At 36.3% G+C, this 12,948-nt stretch overlaps 1 pseudogene; it reads left to right on the top strand.

Moving 5' to 3' along the window:
* LOC129069475 (S-adenosylmethionine decarboxylase proenzyme-like) overlaps window positions 1-12,693 on the top strand; it is a 29,576-nt pseudogene extending 16,883 nt beyond the window's left edge.
* Window positions 12,694-12,948: the final 255 nt, after the last annotated feature.

Below are 12,948 nucleotides of genomic sequence, written 5' to 3'. Positions count from 1 at the left end.
ATGTTATTATCTACAAAGAGCATACAAGAGACTCAACAGAGAATCTGAAAACTAACAAGAGTCAAAAAGCTATTGTAATCTAGTTTAATATATATAAGATCCATGAATAAATGGTGATATACTATGTGATAGGTAAGAAGAATTAATGTGCTTTAACAAGTTATATCTTTCAAAGTCGAAAAAATAGTTTTAGCAAAATTATCATGCTGATAATAACATTTATATGATGAGAAAAAGACAAAGAATAGACAAAGATAATTTGAACAGTGACAATAAAAAAAAAAAAGGAGGGAAAATGTGTGGGGAAGACTTACAATACCAAATCCCAAGAAGCATAACTACTGTGGCGATTAAGAGTAATCTTGGTGTAAGAATAGAACTATAGAACACAGGGCTCAAAACAGAACCAAGGTTTTATGAAAACTTCTGAGAGATATGGCTCACAATTCAGAGGGAAAAAAAGATGCTTATATGGGGGGGGGGAATTATATAAATGAAAATAAGAACTTAAATCTTTATATCTTACAGCAAAATAAAAGTCAGATGGAGTAAATAACTATAAACAGAAAGGCCAGCCTTTAAAACTATTATAAGGAAAATTGAGGTGAGAAGGAATTCAAAGGAAGATTGTAGACAGCATAGTTTTTGACTTTCCAAATTCCCCTAAAAGTAAAAGAGAAAAAGAAACTAGAATAACAAAACATTCAGCCAATATCTACATCAAAACTAAACAGAAAGTACCTCTCTAAACCCTAAAATTTGGGGCATTGAAGTCAAGCTAGCTGTAGCAAGCCTCACATGCTACTGGCAACTGTGCGGGAGGAAGCAGGAAGAAGGGAAAGGGATTTTTGATAGCTGGGAGACCTGGAGGACTCAGAAACTGAATTGCTCAAGGACCCAAAATTAAGGGGTCTTATTTAGAAATTCAGTGGGCCATTTTTAGAACAACATCAAAATAAGTACTGGTTTCATGGGCTCCCAGTTGTAGTAAGTGCTAAGTGACAGTAAAAATTCAGACTAGGCAGGTCAGTTTAATGCCCTAGGAAAATATGAAATAAAACTAAAGCTCCCTTGTAGGACAATGATCAGCCTCCAGGAGAATCGTCTGGGAGTAGGAGGTAAATCGAGCAGGATGGAGGCACTAGGTTCAAATGAAAGAAAAAATCCACATAAAAGTAAACAAAGAGAACAGAGAAGGTAGACCACAGTTAGCATAAATTTATATATTTGAACATTTAATATTAATAAGAAGAAGTTCTACAACTGTGAAGCTGGAAAAACTACTGGCCAACATTCCTCTTCTAAGATTTTTTAAAACTCCATCTCACTTAAACATGAACAAGAAAAAAGATTATGGTTAAGTCATGTACAGAGTTATTATAAGATAAAAGAAGATAATGAACAAAACCATGCAGTAAAATGTGCATTGAGTTTTTGTCTTGTTTGGTTTGTTTACTTTTTTAATATTCCACATATGAGTGAAATGATAAGATTTTTATCCTTTTCTGTCTGACTTATTTCACTTAGCATAATACCCTCAAGATCCATCATGTTGTCACAAATTACTATATTTCATGTTTTTTTATGAGTAGTATTCCATTACAACTATATCATATTTTCTTTACCCATTCATTCATCTATGACACTTAGTAACAAACAAACTAACATAAAAAAACTCATAGACCACCGAATGATGGTTACTAGAAGAAAATAGGGTGGGGGGAAGGAGAATTGGGTAAAGGGGTTCAACATATGGTAGTGGAAGAAAACTAGACTTTTTGATGGTGAGCATGCAATTGCATAAACAGATATCATTATAATGTTTTACACCTGAAATTTATATAATGTTATTAACCAATGTTACCTCAATGAGTACGTCTCTAGTCCTATAGCCAGAAAGTGATGGAGCTGAAAAAGAAAGTGCATTTTGAATTCAGGATCAGTGTTTCTCCCATTTCATCATCCTGTTTTTTCTTACTTTCTTCCTACTCTGTATGGCTTTCGAAATATTTTTTTTTCCCTTCACTTTCCTTCTTCTCCCTTACCACCACATTTTTTCCTTGGCGGAAAGGAAGGTACTATGAAAGATGAACAGATGGATGGATGGATGGATGGATGGATGGTTGGATGGACAGACGGAGGGATAGAAGGATGCATGGGTTAATGGACCCCTTAGAAAGAGGCACTGAGATTGCTGTAAAGGTAGCAACTGGTAGGGCAGACATCAGGGGTCATCTGGTTTCTCTTGATCCTCATCCTATGGCTTTGCTCTTTGGATTAGTGGTCTCAGCACACTGACCTTCTTGCTGTTCCTCAAACAGGTCAAGCTCAACTGTACTCTCCGTTGGCTGTTACTCTCCCCAGAATTCTCCTCATAGTCCCTTGCTTAAGAAGGACTTCATTGAAATAACACCACTCTACTCTTCTATGTTTTTTTCTATATATAGCTATTATCACCATCTGTCACAGTACAAATTTTATTGGTTTATTTGTTATTTGCCTTTCCCCACCAGTGTAAACTCCATTATGGCAAGGGTAATAGCCAGTGTGTTCTATTCAATAGTGTAAGAGTAATTTTATCTGATCCCAGTGATCAGTTAGCTTCTGGTGCCGGGCTTGTCAATAGTTATATCCTAGAGAAAAGAAAGAAATACATATTCAAAACATAAAAGTAAATGTCTACTTAGGAACTCCAAAAGGTGTTGGTGTGGAGAGAGGGGCAAGAATGGGCTGTGAAATAACGGGTTCCTTGAGGAAGAAAGGAAATAAAAGGAAGCAGTAATTGCGATTGGAACTCACTTTTCAAATGATGTTTTAAACCTTTCTAAATGCGCTTACTGTCTCTTTGGTTAACCAAGGTGGCAGATCATTGTAACTCGGTAGATATCACACATCACCTCACATCAAATCAATGAAGCGCTAGCAGACACAAGAGAATCCAGCTCTCCAGGCAGCAGTCCTGACCATCATGCAGTCACCCAGAGTTCTTGGCTCAACCAGGAAATTTATCCGAAAAGGTCATAGTTGTTTGGGGAATGCAAGAAGAGTACTGAAATCTAAGCCAGTGTCCGCTCATTAATCAAGCCCAAATGAAAACATTGCTTCTGTGTCTAGAGGAGACATCTTCTGTATAAACTAGAGATTATTTTGTGTGTGGAAAAAAAAACTTTAATTTCAGTGATTACATCAATATTTTAAGTTTTATAAAGTGCCAAGGAAAAGGAGTGAGAAATAATCCAGAAAAAAGCTTGCACCAGAGATAAAGAAACAGTACAAATGTCAATTGAAGATCACTGTAAATTTCTGCCTCCTCATTAAGCCAGCTCCTGTTTCACTAAACATGATGAAAGTATTGTTTCTATATTTTATCAATCTTTTTCATCATTCCTCTAAATGATATAATATTCTGTATTAGAAAACTATAACTGTACGTGATTAAAAAAATAAAAACTAAACTTTTAGAACAATAGAAATAGAAACTTTATAATGGGACCTCTTCCCATATAACTCAGATTTGAGTTAATGCAATTCCTGATTCAGTGTTTGACATTTGAAGAGTTTTAGCTTATTCGAGGACACTTTTCCTCTGCTCTAAAATTATTGCTCCAGAGAACTAACACACAGGTGTGTCTCTCGGTGGTTTATTATTGAGTGCCCACAATGGCAAAGACAAGCATAGGTACTCTTTCCTCTCCAGTCCCACCATACTCGGTGTACGTGGTAGCACATTTCACATTGCAGTTAAGCTTCCAGCCCTTGAGAGCTAAAAAGTTCTTAATTTCATCACTACGGTGCCTGGCAATATTTAGTACTTCTTTGAATATCTTTTAAATTAATAAACAAACAATGGATAAATTAGTCATCACTGGGAATGTGCAATTGTGTAAGACTCAACTGATCTTACAAGTTAGCTGAATAGATAAGATATGCAAAGTTAAATAACAATCCAAGAGTTGAATTTTCCCAGAGGCTAAACTTCTACAGAGAAGAATACCTGGGCAATAACTATTGTGAAAGGAAGAAAGGCAGGACAATGTGTTGGGTAAGAGTTTATAGGCTCTGAAATCAGATGGAACTTGTCTGTTGCTTTGATAGTCAAATGTTAATGAGACCATCATTCATTATCTGAAATAAAAGACAAAGTTAAATGTTTCACTTGTGATGTTGCTCAGGCACAGGCTCTGCTGATCTTCCATAGGATTTTGGGAAAGCATGTAGTTCTTGGAGACTTTTAGAGGTGTGCAGAAGCCTCATTACTGGGAGATAAGACGGTTCTTGATTGGTTGAAACTCAGAAAACTGTTTATTAGAGTAAGTGTTGATTGGCTGATTTACAGAAACAAAAAGCTGGCCTTGATTGGTTGGCTTATAAAAGGACACCCACTGGTTTAAAACCAGTTCTGTTGACTATGTGTTGCAATGGCTATAGACCAATTAATCTTTATTTACATTTGTGAAAATTTAACTTTTCTAAATTTCAGATTTGTTACATATAAAACTCACTGGAATTTTATAAGATTTTTTTAAACATCAACTAACGGTATTTTATTTACAAGATCTAAGATTAAATAGGTTTCCATTATCTAGGATCCTGCTTTTCTTCTGCTCTACCTTACTTAACTCACCTAAGATTCTGAAGGCATGCCATAAATAGAATGAATGTGCTCCAGGGCTCTAGGAGAACAGGTGGAGATGTGATAGGCTAGATTATCGTCTCCCACCTTGTTACAAAATTATGCATGACTTTACCATATCATCTACCAAATAAACAGAATATGTCCTCACCTCCATTGATACTGGCATTAGCCATAAGAATTACTTCAGCCAATAGATGGTTGCAGACGGAACACAAGAAGTTTTAGGCTTGCTCTCAGGATTTTGGCTTGGAATTTGAATTTCTGTCATCTACCAGGAAAGTAACATACTCCATCCAAGAAGAACAAGGAAACACATAGAGCAGATTTGTACCCAACACACAGATTGAAGCCAAGACCAGTTCACCAACAGACCCTTGAGTGAAAAATAAATAAATACTTGGTGTGAAGCCACCAAATTTTGAAATTTGTTATGTAGCGAAAGCTGACTAATATATAAGGGAAAGACGTGAGGCAGAGCTTGGATGGTTATAGATTAGAAAAGAGAAATGGAGCAGGAATGGGAGTAAAGAACCAAGGGAGAAGATTAGCCTAAGGAAAATATTGCCATTACTTTGTTTTGCTTCAGCTGTAAAAGGAACATTAACACATTAATACTTTCTTTCCTCCTAGGTACAAAGTAACACTAACATAGAACAATCTTTTGTCTGCCACATTATCTATTTCATAACAATATTTTCCTAGAATATGGATTCCAAGACTTCTGGGAATGAACTGTCAAACTTTTAAACATTCTATCAGTTAAGTTTTTTCTGGATGAAAGCAATATAATCTGACATTGGTTAACCTAAGCAAAAAGAAAATTCATTATGGAATGCCATTTACTTAGTAGCATCAGATAGTCAAGATAGAGCAGCTCTGAGTGCCTTTACATGAGCTAATAGTGTCATCAACGTTAATAAGCTGCAATTATTTTTAGCCTTGTGTTTTTCCCCACGAGTTTCTGAAACCAAGGCAAGTGAGATAGCTTGCTTTGAGCTACGCCATGTCCTTCTGTACCACCAGTTTGCAAACAATGAGGGAGAGAGGTTACCCAGGAAAGATATTGCTAATTACCAAAAGGAGAAGGGAGACCTCGAAGCTAGGTGGCAAAAATAGCAGACATACAGAGGGACAGTTCTTGTTTTTGTTCTTTCATTAAAATGCATCTTGTGGTCTCTTTCTCAGAGTTTGGCCCGGAGTGAACCCTCAATAAATATTTGTTAAACAAATATTGAACAAATGAACCCAGCCCCTCATTGACAAGCCCCTCTTTTCCATCATTTTTAAAATGGCGATCTCATTATGTCCTACTTTCCTCTCATTTGTCTCAAAAATTCATTGGAGTGCTATGACACAAAGCATTTAGAAAATTTGATGCTTTATATAAACAAAAAGGAGTTGGGTTGTTTTGTTTTGTTTTTTGTCTGCAATAACTGGCATTTCTTCAGCACTTCCAATGAGTCAGCCAGCAAGCTGAGTACCTTACATTTTATTTGCTTTTCAAATCCTATAAGGTAGATGTTATTATATACACCTCCTTTGCTTCCATTTTGCAGATGGAAAACTAAGGTGTGAGTAATAGTATATGAATTTGTTTAAGGTGACACAGTAAATGACAGAGGCCAAAATTTCATGATTTCAAAATCCACACTCTTAACCATTCTGCTCAGAGTCTCAGACTTTTCTAATCCAGAAGGATCGTGCAGATTTTAAAATTATCAATGTCAGCACACATTACCTTTTAAATACTAATGTGCGATAATGGGAAAGTGGCTCATATCATTTAAGCCTTCTAGTTTAAATTATGAAAAATTACATTATATTATGAAATCAAATATCATGTGTTTTAGAAATTGTTACTTTTGATTAAACTAATATTAAAACTCTGGAACAGCTTTGGTTATTTAGGTCAGATCCATTTTCCAGAGAAACCTGGTTAATTTATGAGTATATAGTTAATATCTATCATTTTTTCAGATTCTAAGGATTTTACAATGACATCCAAAAAAAGATCCTTTTTAAAAGATTTTATTTATTTATTTTTTTAGAGAGTGAGGAAGGGAAGAAGAGAAGGAGAGAAACATCAATATGTGAGAGAAACATCATTCACTTGCCTCTCACATGCCCCCATCCAGGGACCTGGTCCACAACCCAGACAAGTGCCCCAACCAGGGATCGAACTGGTGACCTTTCGGTTTGCAGGCCAGTGCTCAGTCCACTGAGACACACCAACCAGGGCCAAACAAAGATCTTTTTGAATCCAAAATTTAAATTTAACAGTTTAAATTATGTATGCCAGATACAGCTCATAAATTTAGATACTCTTCTCAAAAGATTAGAATGCAATGAAGTTAAACTGTTTATATTGGAAAATTCTAAATTTCAGAAAAAAGCCTATTCAGTCCCCATCAGCTCCTCACTATTTAAAACAGTTGATGTGTATTTAATGGCTATGAGGTTTTCTTTCCTCACACTGATTGTGTTATAACAGTAACAACTTGGAAAAGAAAGTATACTTTGTTCTCACTTCAGCATATCTTCTTTATAACAGTCTTAATTTATCTACATAGTCAAAAGAAAAGCAAAATTAGAATCTTCTTTTTCCCCACTTAAACTGCTATTGCTAAAAGAAGACTTGGAATCCTGAATTGTTTTGTTGAATAACAATTTAAACTTTCACTTTGGTTCAGCAAAATAGGCTTTGAGGAATTAGTAAATGTGGCTTTTAAAACTAAGGAAGCACTTTGAACTAGTAATTATTTATCAACTACAATAATTCCAGTTACCATTAAACACACACACACACACACACACACACACACACACACACAAGCCAGTGATTCCATTTCTGGGGATTTTTCTGAAGAACTACAAAACACTAGTTCAGAAGAATATATGCATGCCTATTTTCATTGCAACATTATTTATAATAGCCAAGATCTGGAAACAGAGAAGTATCCATCAGTACATGCATGGGTAAAAAGCTGTGGTACATTTACACAATGAATAACTTACACATTTACACAATGGTAACTCAGCCATTAAAAAAAAACCCAGAAAATCTTGCCTTTTGCAACAGCATGGATGGACCTGGAGAATACTATGCTAAGTGATATAAGCCAGTCAGAGAAAGACAAATACCATAGGATCTCACTCATATGTGGAATCTAATGAAGAAAATAAACTAGCAAACAAAATAGAAACAGACTCATAGATACAGAGAACAGACTGACAGCTGTCAGAGGAGGGGGGAGGGACTGGATGAAAGAAGGAAGAGATTAAGCAAGAAAATACACACACACACAGACACACACACACACACACATATGTATATATCCCATAGACACAGACAACAGAGTGGGTGACAGGCGGAGATGAGTAAAGGTGGGAGGGATGGGGAGGGAAAGAGACTTTGGGATGATGGGTGCACAATACAATGCACAGATGGGGTTATTTTTGTCTTGTACACTTGAAGCTTTTGTACGGTTCTGTGAATCAATGTCACCCCAATAAATTAATAAAAATAAAAAATAAAACACACAAGTCAAAGTTTCTTTAACATAAATTCTATTAACAGGAAGTTCAGCGGTAGAGAAGCTCCAGAGTTGTTTAATTCACCCGCTCATTGGGGCCAGGGATCTCGCGTCATTCATGCATTGGTTTTTGCCCTTGAGCATGTGCCCCCTTGGTTACACGAGGACCTCAGCAGCCCTGGGCGTCCCATCTCACAGCACAACCTCCACAGGCAGAGAGCAACATGTCCCTGGCTTCGGCCCTCTTCCTTTTTTCAAAAGTTCCTCGGACAGACTTTCCTCTGATTTTACTGGACAGAAGTGATTCACTTGATTATTCTTTAATCCATTACAGACAAGCAGAATGAAACCAATGCTTTAGGACTGCTAAGATTCATTCCCTGGGCTGAGAGAAGACCCAGGCGCCCTTGAAGCCTAGGGCCCCAATGAATAAAATTGGATTTAATACCTACGTGGCATGGAGAAAAAATTACCATTAAATAAATAATAGTGTCTGCCATAGGTTTTTAGCTAGTTTTATAACAAATTTTTTTTCAAATTTTAGATACATAGTTAAATTCTCAAAACAACCTGGAAAGATGGGAAACAACTGATTATTCCTATTATACAAATGAGAAAACGAAGGCCCAGAGAAGTTAAATGGTTTACATGAGGGCACAAAGGTGATTTAAAAAAAAAAAACAAAAACAATAAAACCTTGCTCTGTATCATATTCATTTTTTATTTTATTTAAAAAATTTTTTTCAGTACCATTTAGTCCCCTTATACCTCCCTTCCCCCACAATCACCTCACCATTGTCCATGTCTGTGAGTCCTTTTCCTTTTTTGCTCAATCCCCTCACTTGGCCTCAAAGTTTGGATTAGAACTCATGCTGCCTGGTTTCTGGTTCAGTTGCCTTTAAATGATAGACTTTTTGTTCTTTTTCTTTCACATCATCACTCGCGTCTCTGAGATCAATCCAGTTTCCTCCATTCTTTATGGCAGAGGAAACTGTCTTCAGCATTCAAGTGGCATATTTAGAAAATTATGAAAAGAAGAAAAAAAGCATCAAAACAATGTTCAAGACACAAGGACAATAAGTCATTCAATAAATGCAAACATTTCCTGAAAACTTGTATTAATTTAATCTCTTGCAGTTGCCAGCAAGGAGCATGCATGGTTGGCTGTGAGCAAATAGGAAACTGCTAGCAAAATTTAATCTGAAAAACAAATGTGCTATGTAAAAGAATTCTCCAAAATATAACCAACATGTCATGTCATTTTTATAATAGAGCCTAATTCAAGCAATTTTTCATCATGGGCTAAATATTATACACATTTATGTTCTCGAAAAGATGTCACAGTAAGAGCTACGATGTGTAAATAGTATATATAAATATCAAAGGGCTTCTGTGAAGGGCCTGCGTTTTGGGAAAACACGTAATTTCTTATCACATATTAGATATTCAGCAGATATCTGTTGACTGGATTAATGAATGTGTACTTCAAATCTAATTATATAATTGTATATCTGCCGCCTGTCCATTTCTGATGCACTAGAAAATTTTCTTTCTTCTTTAGTATCCTACCAAGTAAAACAAAAAGGGGTTTTTCAATTTAATACCATCTGAATCAATGACCAGTGTTTCAATTTTTCTACTGACATAAACACTACACACTGAGAAATAGTGTTTCTGTATGTAAACAAGCTCCTCTAATGCATTTCTGATAAAATTTCATAGAAATCTCAAAAAAGAAAGGGAAATGGAGAGATAGTGAGAGATAAATAAAGAGAGAAAGAAATGGGAACTGAGCTATGTCTGCAGTGTGATGACTCTAGCCCTGGCTCTCAGGTCTCAAAACAACTTCATCCCCCACATCCCTATGCCTTCTAAGATCCATAGTACTTTAGTTTCCTGGGCAGAATGCTGACTTCCACAGTCCTTGAAGACCATTCTTCCTCCCATTCAAATTACCTCTACCTGGTGTTGCTTTTTCTCCACCCACCCAAGGCCTGGGAGAGCATGCCTTCTTTGACCCATATTCAAAATAGAAAGCAAAAGATTAGATTTGCTTTCTACGACCTGTCCTTTCATCTTCTCTTCTTAGCCTGAAGCATGAAGCATAAAGCAGAGTGCACCTTTTTTTTTAACTTCTTTCAACCAAACTACCATTTTTGCAGCATCCACTAGAGAAAATCTATACAAGTTCCATAAATAACAGAAGAACAGGGAAATTCTAAGAAGATACTTAGCTATTATATACAGCTCTATTCCTGGAAGACTATTGAGATTTGAAATTAAGAGACAAAAAACAAGACAGCTATAAATACAGCCAGACTGGAAGCTACTATTTCTGGAATTAGTTGGGGTTCAAATGTGTTAGTCAAGAACATTTATTTACGTAGCTTTGACATGTTTGTGATTTGTACTCTTTTCTTCCCTCTTGTCATCAGAAAATCATTTCAGACACAGTCATCATTGCCACAGTGTTATTTTGGTGTCATGCTGTCAGAAATAAAATCATCATTTCAATTTTCTTACATGTTTTATTTATGCTACCAGATTCTGCTATTTTTTAATCTCTTTTATATTTTACAGATTACCTTAAAGGCTATACTATAGTCTAGGGTTTGGTTGTTGTTCTTTTTTTTTTTTTTCCACAATTATCCTCGGATAAAAGCTTTAAGGATTTGATTAGCTTATTATGAACTGTGTCTCCTGTCCTTCTGGATGATTACAAGAAGCTCTTCAGAATCTCAGTGGCCACATACACTGCTTCTGAGAGCCCTGACTCCCACTCAGGAGCACAACATGCAGGTTTATCTGCTTCCTTAATGTTGTGCCCAAAGCAAGGTGATTTTTTTTACTTGTCTTCTTTTTCCACTTAAAAATAAATATTCTTGTTTATTACAAACATCCCAGACCAATACTGGTAAGAAATACAATCCAGAGCAACAACTATTTAGTACAGATTAATAGTAAAAAAAAAAAGAAGAAGAAGAGGAAGAAGAAGAAAGAAAAAACCCTAAGAGATAGTATAGGAAGCTCCTTCCCCCTGTGATTTTACATCTACTTTGAACTATGATATCCTAAACTAAAAGGAAAAAGCCTGGGTAGATAACTTCACATTTTTGCAGCTCTAAGTTCTATGATTCTGTTAAAAACAAAGGTTTAGGTTTCTACGGCATGGCAGCTGACATCAGCTAGTGCTTCAGGAAAGAGCAGATCACAAGAGTCTGAACCGTGCCATCCTCTACTTCCAACAGACTCTTGTTCAACTTTTGTACTCTCTCTCTCTCTCACACACATACTGGAAAAAAGTTATTAATCCTTTTTTAAAAGAATAGTAAGAAATTATAGATTTTAAAAAAGCAGCCTGAACTTTAGCAACAGCTGAAACAATCCACAGCAATGGTGGAAGAAGAGATTTAATTTAGTCGATTTTCTGTAATTGTTGGTTGTGTGTCAGTCTCACCAAGAAGCTGCATGAGGTTTGGTTCTCCAGGGAGCAACCCAACACAAATCAAGGATTTGGGAATCTTCGCATCATCCCAAGATTCAAATGGGACATACTTATGAAGGATGGGCAATGTTCAATCATAAGGGTGACAAAAACTTACAAGCAGGATACATGTGTACTCGTTGACAGTAGCATGTTTGTCTCCAAGAGACATTTCATTCTGAAAGCATGTGGGACCACCCTCTTGCTGAAATCATGGGTCCCCCTCCTGAAAGTTGCTTGGGAATTCCAGCGGGTGTGACTCAATTCAGAGCTTCTTTGATTCTCATAAAAACTTCACGAAGGCTTCTCACTAAGGGTACAAACACCAAAATTTCCAGGAAGAAATAAAGTTTCTTAACTCAGTTTTCCCAAATGGAGTAGCATATTGTATGGGACGTATGAATTCTGACTGTTGGTACTTGTATACTTTAGATTTCCCAGCTGGTACTTATATACTTTTTTTTTCCAAAATACTTTTAATCAGCTAAGTCAAACCCTGGAAATTCTGATGAAAATTGACCCAGCAGTTGTGGACCAGCTCTACATGAAAGATGGTATTACTGCAAAGGATGACATCATGAGAGTGGAATTCGTGACCCGATACCAGGTTCTGGCATTGATGCCACAATGTTTAATCCTTGTGGGAATTCAATGAATGGCATGAAATTGGATGGAACTTATCAGACTATTCACATCACTCCAGGACTAGAATTTTCTTATGTTAGCTTTGAAACAAACTTCAGTCAGACCTCCTACGATGACCTGATTAGGAAAGTTGTAGAAGTCTCCAAGCCAGGAAAATTTGTGGTCACGTTGCTTGTAGACCAGAGTTCTGAATGTCGCAGAGTGCTGCCTTCATCCAAAAGATTGAAGATTTTAAACATCTTGATTGCTAGAGAGCTATGTTCAATTATTACAACTTTGTTTTTACCAGCATTGCTAAGAAGCAGCAACAACAGCAAGAGTTGATTAAGAAAAAGGAAGAAAAAATGCAAAAAGAAAACACACATAGAAGGTGGTGGCCACTACTTAGATGTTGATACTGGGGCAATGCTTTCCATAACCACCACCTGGTAGTTGGCAGAAAGCCCTAGAGGTAATGATAGGGTAACCGTTATGAATTGCATGCATTGTTATATCAAGGAGTTAGATATCTTGCGTGAATGTTCTCTTCTGCATTTAGGTATCCTATACCTCTCTTGCTGTGAAATTGAAGTGCATGTAGAAAAAAAAAAACTTTTACTGTATGAAACTACAACTCTTGTGACAACAGTTCAACTTGGTTTGTGCAGAGT

The sequence above is a fragment of the Pteronotus mesoamericanus genome, unplaced genomic scaffold (assembly GCF_021234165.1).
Source record: "Pteronotus mesoamericanus isolate MK-2021 breed Mesoamerican mustached bat unplaced genomic scaffold, CSHL_Meso_final contig_105, whole genome shotgun sequence".
Classification (NCBI taxonomy): domain Eukaryota; kingdom Metazoa; phylum Chordata; class Mammalia; order Chiroptera; family Mormoopidae; genus Pteronotus; species Pteronotus mesoamericanus.
Note: the sequence above shows the minus strand (reverse complement) of the source record. Positions and strands in the feature narration are given on the sequence as shown.